Consider the following 13,631-nt stretch of genomic DNA (forward strand, 5'->3'; position numbering starts at 1 on the left):
GACTGGCCCTGGTTGGTGGCCTTTGGGGCCTCTGGGAGAATCCACACGCTGCAACTACCACAACACTTTATCCTCTCTTTATGGCCGTCAGATGCCCCATGTCTAGAGCAAGCATCTTAGCACCACTGTTTCTCCTTCCTCTACTGGGGCTCTCCTCTTCTACAGGCTCTGAGTGATCCATGGCTTGGGGGACCATGACAGATCAGGACCAGACTGGATTGGACCCATGATTGGGGTTCATCACCATCTGCCTCTCTCCTAGGCCTCGACCTCTTCCTGGATCAGGGAGAACAGGGATTCTCCCTCCTTTCCTGAGGGCAATAGCAGAGAGCTGAGAAAGTCGGTACCACCAGTGCCCATGTTCCAGGAAACCAGTCTATCCCCTTCTACTCTGAGTGGTTACCCTGATTGCTTGTTCTCCAGACTCCTTGTTTTCTGTTTTGTTTTGTTTTAAACTTGTGAATTCATGCTCCATTTCCTGTTTTGGGTATAGATGGAAGTTCATGGGTTTACAAGTATCAGATGGATCGGTGACCCCCCCCCCCCCCATCAGAGCCAGTCTCTGGACCTGAGAGCAAGAGCTGCAGAGAAGCTGATGTTCCCCCAAGAAGAAAAGGAAATCTGAGGGCTAGAACTTGGAGCACTAAAGGTTTGATCCTTGGAGAACACGGTTTAGAATCTCTTCCAATTGTGGGGACATTATGGGAAACCAGTTCCAAAGTCCATTTGTTCTCAAGTCCTGTGACAAAAACGCTTTGCTTCTAGTATTTGAGAATTGGAAGCTGAGAATGTGCAAGTAAAGGAATTTGTCATTTAAAAGCTTCTAGTGTTTGTTATGGGAAGTGGAGATTTGGAGAAAATATAACCTGTTTTTGAGGATGTCTTCATTGGGCCTTTTAGTTTTGTAAAGCGAAGTCCAGATTGAACTCCAAAGAGAAAATGGGCCAGGTGGTATCTTCATGGTGCATAGAGTGGGCTTTCTGTAGCTATATTTTGGGGGGGGGGGCAGAGGAGGAAGGTATAGATAGCACACATTGTTAGTTGTTGGGAGTGGTGTGCAAGACCTTGCTGGGGCAGTTGTCCCAATAGACATACGGGGACACTGTAGGCAGCAGTATTAAAAGATCAAATCTCAGCCTGTGCTCAGGTGGTTATGGAGCATAGTCGGCTGCCTGTACTGTTCTGGAATGCCCCAAGGTCACGTGATAGCTATACATGGAAGGGCATGGAAGACACTATTTTTGTACTAGAGTTTTACAGAAATGTAGCTGCCTCATAGGACCAGTCATCTGCAATTCATTCTGTTCAGGCTTTTCCTTAGCAATGTGTAAGCATGTTTAAGATTATGCTTTTAGTTCTCTGTTAGACCTTCAACTCAAGTGGTTGAGTTGTGATTAAGTATGTTTATGGCTGGCTAGTAAAACACCAGGAAGATGATGCAAATAGGTATGGACCATTTTGCCAGGTTATTACTGAATCATCATTCTGGAGAAGATCGAGGTTATATACCATCACATACCAAAGAAACCATAAACTAGAAATTTTCATTGGCAAAGTGTAAAGTATTTGAGTCCAGCAGAATCAACGTATCAGATTTATATTTTGAAACAATTGAGTCTGTGTGTCCTAGCCTATAGGAAAACCTGACCATTTGCAAGGAGGCAACATTTCAAGGTCATTCAGAACCAGAGTATAAACCATCTAACAGTGGCTTACTAATAATAAGATCAAGTTACTGCTGTTGCTTGGATTTCCAGAATGAACAATGTAACTTGTTAGAAAAGATTTGGGAATTTCCCCCCGGGCGGGAGGGCAAAAAAGAGCTATTCAGGTAGGTCCTTACGACTAGGTCCTCCACCCCCTTCTGTTAACTCAAATCAGAATACACACTCCAGTCTGAAATTATTTCTCTGATGTTGGAACCCACCTCACTGGCTGTACATATTTGCAAATGGTCAGATTTCCCCCACAGGGGCTGTCAGACACACACTGGGTTGAGAGAGATTACAAAAGTTGCATAGGCCCATGCAATATATAAACATGTATCTAATGTATTTAAAATAAAGACAGATGGAAGAATGTGCCCGCTCGATGACGAGACAGGAATATGCATGTGTATCGTTCTGGGTCTTTATCGGTATTACTTCAACTCCATGTCAGGTTTAGATCGTGGCCTAGAGAATACGGGCGCATGGACACCCCAGGGAGCCCCAAAGAAAGGAAATTGCAGTAGGCACACAATCTATCTCTAGCCCACCTGCCAAATGTTGGCAGGCTACTCAGGGTCACAACCCACATGTTGCGAACCACGATTTTCCCTCCCTGGGTAGCATGTGGTTTTGAAGGCAAAGGCTGTGAGTTTATGTTCCCGGATGCCATATGTATGCAGTTAGACAAGTATGGTCTCTTTATATGTACACGGCCACAAATCACTACAGATTGATGCCTGGCTGATGGACTTGATCTCCTGCAAGTTCCCCATATGCTTCACCTTACTCCAAGATGTGGTGGAAGAAAAGATGCAGTATCGGGAGTTTTTGACAGAAAAAAACGGGAAGCCTCTACTTGAGCTACGGTATGTGAAGCTAGAATGGACCATGGTGGCGGGAGACCATTCTTCCTTGACTACCTTATTCGCTAGTTTTAATTAGAATTTATTGTCAATTTGGCTAACATACCGTGTATACAGTGTGCTCTTGGTGTTGGGGGTAGATCCCCCAATTCGTTGCTTATGTACAACACCCAGTGCCCATCCCAACAAGTACCCTCCTCAGTGCCCACCACCCGTTTTCCCCTCTCCTCCGCCCACCCACAATCAGCCTCAGTCTGTTCTCTGTATTTAAGTCTTACGGTTTGCCTCCCTGTTTCAAATTATTTCTTCCCTTCCCCCATCGTCTTCTGTTAGGTTTCTCAAGGTCCACTTATGAGTGAAAACATGGTATCGGTCCTTCTCGGACTTACTTCACTCAGGATAATACCCTCCAGTTCCTTCCGTGTTGCTCCAGATGCTAGGATTTCATTCTTTCTCATTGCCAAGTAGTATTCCGTTGTATACATAAGCCACATCTTTATCCATGCATCAGTTGGACATTTGTGTTTTCCGTAATTCATTTTTTAATGGTTTTTAAAAATTGAGAGCATGGGGAGGGGCAGAAACAGGAAGACAGAGGATCCAAAGTGGGCTTTACACGGTCAGAGTGCCAGATGTGAGGCCTGAACTTACAAACTGCGAGATCGTGACCTGAGCCGAAGTTGGACACTTAACCAACCGAGCCACCCAGACACCCCGGATTTCTTTACACCTTCAAAGAGCAACGAGAGCAAAACAGAAGAACCTGCAACCAAACGATAATTGGCCACTGGGGCTTTCTCCAAAGGGGTTCTGATTCAGCCTTATAAACTGAAAGGCGTTAGCCAGCTTCGTGGGGTCAAGCTTTTCCCTGACAGACGTTGCGATTCCCGGTTTGTTTTTCGAACTTCCCTTTTGTTCTTTTTCCCCCACCCCGTCTTCCCCTTCCCTCCTGTGTATTTACACGTTTTTCCCCACTTCATACAAGGATTGGGGAGCACAAACAAGATTAGAGGAGATCGATCAATAACCTCACCCTGGCAACTGGGAGCACGAGCTGACCGTGAAGACTAATGGAGTTTAGTATTATTGAGCCTCCATCTAACTCAGGTCTCCTGTGAGGGACCTCAGACTGAAGGTCAAAGGAGGGAAACCTATTTTACGTAAGGTTTTGCTATCAAAAAGGAGGAACAAATTGCTTCCTCACATGTACGTATCCATGGCAAGCGTACTGGGGCAAGGGTGTAGGCTGGGTTTGAAGGAGGATTTTTTTTTTTTTTAAGATTTTGAGAGAAAGAGAAAGAGGGAGGAGGAGGGAGCACGCTCGCACGAGAGGTGGGGGAAGTGCAGAAGAGAGTGAGAGGGAGAATCCCAAGCAGGCTCTGCACTGCCAGCACAGAGCCCAAGGCGGGACTCACACTCACAAACTGGAAGCTCCTGAACTGAGCCGGAGGCTTCACTGACGGAGGCACCCAGGTGCCCCTGAGTGAGGGCTGAGAGCCCCCAGCTCTTGCTTTTTCTTTCATGAAATATTTCAAGTTAACAGAGAAGCACAGAAAACATCAGAAAAAGCAGACACAAAGTTTTAAAGATACCAGGTGGACATCCCAGCTTCCATAATGCCTAAGCTTTTCCAATTTTCTTCGGCATTTGTGAAGACACCAGGTCAGAGAGGAGTGACAATTCCTGCCTTCTCTCCTCCCTGCATTCCCCTCCCTCCTCTCCTTCGCAGAATTCTCCCTAGAGCTGAAGCAGCCAAACTTTTAATAACGTATTTTATGTAATTAGCCGCTACAGGCACACAGACGCTTACAAGCATTTACCCTCTGCCTTAGGATCCCAAGCAGCAGATCCTTGCACAGAGCTGTTTGTGCAAGAGAAACCCCGTAAGAAAGTGAGGGAAGCAAGACACAGGAGGAGAGGGAGCTAAGCAGAGATGTGATTTCTGCCGAAGTCTAGCCTCAGTCTGACCTCTTTAAGGGACCCTGGGCCATGAAGACACCACGCCCCGAGTCTCACCGAGGCGGAGGCGCTTGGCTTTCACGCCCCTTATTTATAAGCCATTGGCTGTAGGCCACCTGGTGGTGGGGGGTGGGGGAGGATGACAAACTCTCAGGTATTTCCCGTTAACGTGATTCCCATCAGCCAATGGCAAGGAGTCTCCAGAAGAAGGCAGCTGTGAGCAGTTAGCAGTACTTGGGGGGTGAGCGCAGGAGCCCCATGAAGGCATCTGGGCAGGTCATCAGAGGCATTGACTACACCTTCCAACCTGTGATACCTTCTGATGCGTTTGTCCTCTCTCCTCCCCTCCCCCTTCCTTCTGCTCATTGCTTACTAGATTGATTTCATCAATGCAGTGAATTCGTGAGGGTAAACTGGATTGTTCAATAAATGGTGCTAGAATAATTGGCCATTTGTGTAGAAAACAAAGCAGAATTGTATCCCTGATCCATACACACACACACACACACACACACACACACACACACACACACAAATTCATGGATGAATAAAGATCTAAACGTATTGTACCTTTCCTTCCCTTTCTTTCCCTATCCCACCCTTCTGTTCAGTGCCCACGAAAATGATTTTGCTATCTGTTAAGGAGGGCACAACCTAAAGTTTAAAAAATACTGTTCTAGGCTATACCTAGAAAGGGAATTGCTGGAGTATGAAATCTACATTAGTAGATACTCTTAGGTGGCCCTTCCAAGTAGTTTAATGTGTATCTATATGTCTCTGTCTATATACATTTACATTAAATATGTTGCAAATACCTTTTCCCTGTGCATAACTTTTTACATTGTGGTGTCTTTTGATATGTAAAAGTTTTACATTTTTGTAAAGTGGACTTGATATTTTTCTTTAGGTTTTGTGTGGTTTTTGGGTGCAATTATTACGGAATTATTTCCTAGCTTAGAGACGTAAAGACATACTTCATTTTCTTCTAAACGATTTAAGTTCTTATTTTTCATATTTAGATCTTTATTCATCCATGAATTTTGGAGGACTGCAGATTAAAGAATGTAATTTTAGTTTCTATATAAATAGCCACTTATTCCAACACCATTTATTGAATAATCCATCTTATTGTCACTAATTTGTAATGTGTTAATTTTTTCTGTATACACAGGTCTGTTTTTAGGTCTTGCTATCCTATCCCACTGACCTACGTATGTGTCTCTTCACCTGTGCCAGTATCACGCTCTCTTAATTGCTACAGCTTTGCATCATGATAAATCATGATATTTGATAGGGCCAAACCACTAATTTTGTTCTTCAAAGGTTTCTGGGATATTTTTCTGTCTTTCCTCTTCTTCCATATAAATGTTAGGATCAGCCTTGTAAGTTTCATGAAAAATTTCTGGTAGATTTTGACTGGAATTTAATTAATATGTTAATTTGAGAAGACTAGCTATCTTTGTTATTGAATTTTTCCATCAATGAATATGGTCTATCCCTATATTCAGGTCTTTGTCTATGCCCTTCAATGCTATTTTTAAGCCTTCCTCAAAAAATTATAGCATGTCTTTCCTTAGTTTATCCTTTTTTTCATTTCACTGATATTTGAGTGGTATTTTTTTTCTATTACATTATCTTTCTTTAAAAAAAATTTTAAAAAATATTTATTTGTTTTTGAGGGAGAGAAAGAGTGCGGGGGTGGGGGGAGAAGACAGAGACAGAGACACAGAATCCAAAGCAGGGTCCAGGCTCTGAGCCATCAGCACAGAGCCCCACGCAGGTCTCAAATTCACAGGCTGTGAGATCATGACCTGAGCTGCAGTCAGATGCTTAACTGACTGAGCCACCCAGGTGCCCCTCATTTTCTGTGTGGTTATTGCTAGTTCATAGGAACGCTACTCATATTTATATATCTTAAACTCTCTTATTGATTTTAACTTTGTTAGACTCTTATTTTCTTAGACAATCAAAATCATCAGCAAACATAGACAAGTTTGCTTGTTCCCTCCCCAGGTTTATGCTTCTTCTTATTTCCTTTCTTTTCTTATTTTAGCAGTTAGGACTTTCACTACGAGTTTGAAGTGAATCAGTCACAGCAGGTGAAATGTTTTATTAAGATAATGCTTGCTATAGATTTATGGTGTTAAGGAAGTTCCCTTATAATTCTGGTTTGCATAGATTTTTAAAAAATATTGGCAAATATTGCATTTTATCAAATGATTTTTTCTGCATATATTGAGATAATTATATACTTATCCCCCTTAGTCTGTTAAGGTATATGAGAGATTTCCTAACATTGAACCATCCTGCACCTTCCTGAGATAAACTGTTTGGTTTTTGTACACGGCTTAATGATTTGCTAATATTTTATTTAGGATTTTGCATCTCTTTGCAAATATGTCTTTTTCTTTTACAATCATTGTCTGGTTTTAATATCACTGTTATTATACTAAGTTTACAAAACAAGTTGGAAATGTTACCTTTTTTTCTGTTCTCTGAAGCAGAGATTACCATATGGGATACACAGAAAAAGCCTGGCTTTAACTTGCCTACAAAAGATTCACAAAGCTATGTTTTTTATTAGGTAGGTTGGAATACTTGCTTTATTACCAATGAACAAGCCCCCCCCCCCTTCTCATCTTTTAATTTTGTTTAGAGTTTTTGTTGTATCTCTAAAAATTCAAGGAGAGGGGCACCTGGGTGGCTTAGTGTCTTAAGCAGAGGACTCTTGATTTAGGCTCGGATCATGATCTCGTGGATCTTGCCCTGTGTCTGTCTGTGCACTGGCAGTGGAGCTCAGAGCCTGCCGGATTCTGTCTCTCTCTCTCTCTCTCTCTCTCTCTCTGCCCCTCCCCAGCTCATGCTCTTTCTCTCAAAATAAATAAATATATTTTTTTTAATTAAGGGGCGCTTCGGGGGCTCAGTCAGATGAGGGTCCACCTTTGGTTTTGGCTCAATTCATGATCCCAGGGTCATGGGATTGAGCCCGGTGTTGGGCTCCACACTGAGTGTAGACCTGCTTGTGGTTCTCTCTCCCTCTGCCCTGTCCCCCGCTTTCACGCACATTCTCTCTCTAAAATAAAAACAAATCAAAATAGTTACTTTTCTTTCTTTTATTTTTGTATTCACTGTTTAATTTCTCCCTTTTGGGTTAGTTTTTCTTCTTGAGGTAATCATTTAATAGTTTCCTTTGTGAGGGTCTGTAGGTGGTAAATGCTTTAAATGTTTGTGTGGTGAAAAATGACATTATTTGTCCATTCAGTTGACAGATTGTTTGGGCATAAAATTGTGGATTGACAGTTCTTTCCTGTCAACCCTGAAGATCTTATTCTGTTATTTTCTGGCATTGATGGCAACGAAGGAAAAGTCTGCTTTCTGAGAGCTTTAAATGGCCTCTAGTTTTCTTTGATGGTCTGTAGGTTCATTATGACATGTCCAGATATGTATTTATTTTCACATATTCTCTTCAAGACTTGGAGATGCACTTCTGATCTGAGAATTTATGTCTTTTTTTCAATATTAGAAAATGACTCCTTCTTATGGTTTTGGGTCATTCTTTTCTCCTTTCTGTTCTTTCCTAAATTTCTATTTCATACTTTCTCCTCTTCAAACATCTAACACCTCCTCTACCTTCGTCATTCAAAACAAGCCCCTCTCCTTCTCCTCCAAGTTAGATTCTCTCATGTTCACCTTCTTTTCTTTCTCTCCAATTCAGTTTATTAATAATCCTGTCGGCACTAATTTAAAAAGAAAGTCCATCCTGGATCTTAACATTCATGTGTTTTGTAAAAGTAAGAGCATCATGACTGCATTCTAAGTTAGGAGTTGATGAGGCATGCAGAAGAAAAAGAAATAGGAAACTTTGCAACCAACTGCCCAAGTGAAAGCTAAATAAACAAACAAACCAACCAACTGTGTTTCTGGGCTTATGATAGAGGTGCCGGAAATCACAGGAGACTTTCCTGGGACATGTGTTGTGTAACAAGTCCTGACAAATACATGGATCATCAAAGAGATTTCTATTTTATATACTGAGAAGCTTTATGATCCAGGAAGTGGTCAGGCCATCTGGGATCTCCTGCTTACCCATATGGAGCTCTGATTGAATATGTGAGAATAAGAGGAAAGCACAATTTTAGTGAACATGAGCTGTTTGGAATCAGCATGGGGGTGCATCAAAGGTGGTGCCGAAACAAAGGGATTACTTTTCCACCAAGCCCTTGTAAGAGAGTGCAGAGGGTAGTCAGAGTCTTGAAGATTGAAGAAGGAATGACAAAGAAGGAAAGAATGAAACTCCATTTCTCCAGGTGACCATGTTATAGGATGGTGTCACTGACCTAAAGAGACAGACATTTTGGGGGGATAGGGAATTGGTAAGAAATACATGGAAGCTTCATGTTGTCAGGGAAATCAAATTATTTTTAAGTATAGGAACCAGCATGTTTTCTTCATAATAAAGAAGTAATAAATTGTATTTCTATAGCACATTACCCTTTTTCAAAGCATATAAGCCACTTCACTTGATATTTTCAACCCTGTAAGGTAGATAGGAAATCCCATTTAAAAGCAAGATCTGAGGGACACCTGGGTGGCTCAGTTGGTTGAGTGCCCAACTTCAGCTCAGGTCATGATCTTGTGGCTTGTGAGTTCGAGCCCCACATTGGGCTCACTGCTTTCAGTGCAGAGCCTGCTTAGGATCCTCTGTCCCCCCTCTCTGCCCCTCCCCAGCTTGCACTCTCTCTCTTTCAAAAATAAATAAACATTAAAAAAAAGAATTTAAAAGCAAGAACTGAGCCATAATTCTTTAACCATGCTCTCCTCTCCTCTTCACCCCACCAGGATCTAGTACAGTGTGAGATGAACAAAGTGCTTTTAATCACCCTGTTATTAGATCAATTCCCACTTTACAGTTAAGATCAAGAGGAATTATGAAGTTGTTAGTTGCCAAACATCACATAGCCAGTCATGGCACAGCTAGGACCCAGGAGCAAGCCTAGTAAATTTAAGTCTTGTGCACTCAATATTCTGTCAAAGACCACACAGAGGCAGGAACAGGAAATATAAGTGTTCGTGGCAATTATCCTGTGCCAAGGGTCATTGATCTTCTTGATGAAGAGCTCCTGTTGATTTACCTAAAGTTTAATAATCTACCAATGAAGGCACTATTAAGAATGGCTTAACATAAGCACAACTTGCCAATTAAGAGAACCTTGGCAGGTTCTGTGTTGGCTAGAACGTTCAAGTCCATTCGACCCAGGAAATTGTATTAAAATCTCCGAGATGGGTGTAGCCTCAAAGAAGCAGTGCCAGACAGGTTCAAGGAGAACAAAACAGTATTTCTTTCAGTCCTCGATGTTTTCCTCAAAAAGTCTCATTCTTGTCTCTTCAAGTCAGTCTCCAACTCCATCAGGTAACAGACCTCTTCAAAGACCTTCCAATGTGTTCCTGTATCTAGGTGGAAATCCGTTACACCCTGGGGACATCCACCTGCTAGTAGGAGGCTTCCCCCTCAGTTCATTTCACCAGCAATTGGAGAAGTCTTCTCCATATTCTCTGCCGTACCTATCAACAATGTGTCCACAAAGCCATCTGTTAATGGGAATGTTATGGGGTCTACCAAACCCCATTGAGTAACTCAGTTTCCTACCTTTCAGGGAAAAGGGGCCATATGGTCAGTTATCCAGCTCTTGAAAAGCAGAATGGAGGAATCCTAGTAGATCCACAGGATGATACATTTTTATTTTAGCCAAGAAAATGTTTCTCCTTCTGGTTGGAAGATTAACAAGTTCTGAGGCCTAATGTATTATAGCTAATATTACTATATTATATACTTAAAAGTTGCTAAGAGAGTAGATTTTTTAAAATAATTTTTAAATGTTTTTTATTTTATTTTTGAGAGAGTGACAGAGCACGAGTGGGGAAGGGGCAGGGAGAGAGGGATACACAGAATCCGAAGCAGACTCCAGGCTCCAAGCTGTCAGCACAGAGCCCGACATGGGGCTCCAACCCATGAACCATAAGATCATGACCTGAGCCGAAGTTGGACGCTTAACTGACTGAGCCACCTAGACACCCCAAGAGTAGATTTCAAGTGTTCTTACCACAAAAAAAGAGATGCTAATTATGTGACAGGATGGAGGTGTTAGCTAATAGGATATTGGTAATCATTTGGCAATATATAAGTGTATTAAATCAACATGTTGTACATCTTAAATTTATACACTATTATATCTCAATAAAACTGGAAATAAAAAAAAATGTCTCTCCAATGTTGGCTTTGAAGAAGTAAGCTATCATCATGGAGAAAGCCATGTGATAAGGAACTCTAAGCAGCCTCTCAGAGTTGAGAATAGCCAACAGCCGACAGCCAGCAAGATGGGAACCTCAGTCCTGCCAAGTGCAAATAGATGAATTCTGCCAACAATATGAAAGCTTAGAAGCAGATCTTTCCCCAGTCAATCCTCTGATAAGACCTCAGCTCTGGCTGACAGTAAGACCACAGCTTGATGAATGAGATCCAGTTAAGCTGTTCCTGGACTTCTGAACTACAGAAACTATGAGATAATGCATGTGTGTGTTGATTTAAGTGGTTAAATTTGTAGTAATTTGTTATGTAGCATAGAGAACTAATATAACTGGGTATTAAGAGACATGGGCCCCTTTCCTTGAGCCAATCCTGTATGAACTTGAGTAAGTTATTTTACCATATCCAGCATGAGAACTAGAACTTCATAGGATGTTAGAATTCCAGGGAATAACTTTGTGACAGCTCTGTTATATTTGTTTTTCCACTGATCTATAAAATCTAAGCCTAAAAATCCCTGGATTGAAGACATTCTAAATATGGAGTATAGACACTTCTGGAGTGGTTTACAATGTTCCCAACACAAGCTTGAGTGTGTGTGTGTGTGTGTGTGTAGAAAGTGTGTGTGTGTGTGTGTGTGTGTGTGTGTGTGTGTGTTGTGGTGGTGGGAAAGCCACTTATTTAATGGGGCCAAAAGAGTTAGATAGAGCATTAGAAATCCAAGGGAATGTGGAATGGAATAGTAAAATCTAATTATAGATCAATGATACAGAAACAATTCAATTACCAGGGGTTGAGTCAGCGTCATCAATGGACAACTATGAGAGGTAGATTTCATAGAGATTTTGGTGTGAAAATCAATTGGAACAAATGAGTGCATAGATTTGGAGATTTAGGTTTTAATGATGATGGCCTGTGGTGACTTCTTGGTTTAGAATTCATTTTCTTTTTGAATACATTTTGGAATCTTAAGGCTCAATTTTACAGGTATTCCTATGTTGAAGAGCTAGGAAAATGGTTACCTCAATTCACAGATCATACCCAGAGAAGGCAAAGGGCTTGTAGAAACCACATAGCATCATCTCAGGAAATAAATCTGGGCCTTCTAAGCTCCCGCTGACTGTTTTCTTTGAGATCCTTGAAAAATGGATATAATTGATTTAACAAAATGCTTGGAGGATGCAAAAATGGGAGGTGTTGAAAGTTCCAGTGAAGATAGAAAAGCAATACCAAAAGCAGGCCAAGATCAGGGATATAAGCAGGAAATAGCCAGATGTGATTCAGATTGGAGAAAGAGAACCCAAAACATCTGGAGAACAATAATTTGAAACAGATACTCTCCAGGAGAAAGCAATTTGGAAAGCATTAGTGTGGTGAGACCTGGACAGCACTGTGAAGACAAATAGGGTCTCTAATGCCTATGCAGTGGCCCAAACTGGCCACACTGGGTTTGTAAGCCACAGATGGAGAGGGTCAGTGGATAAGGAGGAAGGATGCAATTCTACAGGTCTAAGTGTCCAAAGCCATGCTCTTCCAGTCCTTCCTGGCTTTGTACACAGATCTGTCTGGCTAGAAGAGAAAGTCACAGATGACATACTACTAGTGAAGACAAGGGAGAGTTCTAAGAAATTGATCTTCAGCCCATAGGACAGCTGGAGGCCCTGGGCCAGTTCTTCAAGCTTGACCAATCTCTCTCTTTTTTTTTTTTTACCCCAATATGCATTCAAATATTATCGTGGTCTCTCTGTACCATAAATTTAAAAAAGTTAGGATTTGCTAGCTGAGAAAATCCCCCCCCCCCCGCTTGTTCTTCTTTCTAAATACTATCAATAACAAATGTTCATATCAGGAGCACCCAGGGGGCTCAGTTGGTTGAGTGTCCGACTCTTGATTTCGGCTCAGGTCATGATCCCAGGGTTGTGGGATTGACCCCTGTGCTGGCTCCTGCGCTGAGCATGGAGCCTGCTTAAGATTCTTTCTCTTCCTCTGCCCCTCTCCCCCACTCATGTGTGTGCACTCTCTCTAAAAACAAAAAGGGTATTAAAAATTTTTCATATCAAAGTATTGTGCACATATAGAGAAGAACAAATAATAGGATTCCGGCTCAGTAAATTACAAAAAGTGAACACATCTGTGTAACCAGCACCCAGATTACCATGTTGAACATGAACAGAACTCTAGAAGTACCTTTCCCCCATCCCCTAGGGTAACCTTCTTCTGATCACTACTCACCCTCTAACGGCATGGATCGATTTTGTCTGAGCTTGAACTTTATATACATTTGGCAATTTTTTCTTTTTCTTTTCCTTTTGTTCAAGTATAAATAACATACAGTATAATATTAGGTTCAGGTGTACAATATAACATTCAACAATTCTTTTTTTTTAAATTTTCAAGTGTAAACTATTGAGCATTTTGTATTTTTTATAGTTTTTATTTGTTTACCTTGAGAAAGAGATAGCACAAGCGGGGAGGAGCAGAGGAGAGAGAGGGAGAGAGAGAATCCCAAGCAGGCCCCCCACTGTCAGCATGGAGCCCAAAGCAGGGCTCGAACCCATGAACCGTGAGATCATTACCTGAGCTGAAATCAAGAGCTGGATTCTTAACTGACTGAGCCACCCAGGCTCTCCTGAAGCATTTTGTGTTTTTGTTTTTAAATTAAGTTTTTAATTTTAATTCTAGTTAACAGTTATATTAGTTTCAGGTGTACAATATAGTAATTCAACAATTCTATACATTTTTCAGTACTCATCATAAGTGTACTTTTTAATCTCTGTCACCTATTTCACTAATCCC

The sequence above is a fragment of the Acinonyx jubatus genome, chromosome D4, assembly GCF_027475565.1.
Source record: "Acinonyx jubatus isolate Ajub_Pintada_27869175 chromosome D4, VMU_Ajub_asm_v1.0, whole genome shotgun sequence".
In the NCBI taxonomy this organism is placed as follows: domain Eukaryota; kingdom Metazoa; phylum Chordata; class Mammalia; order Carnivora; family Felidae; genus Acinonyx; species Acinonyx jubatus.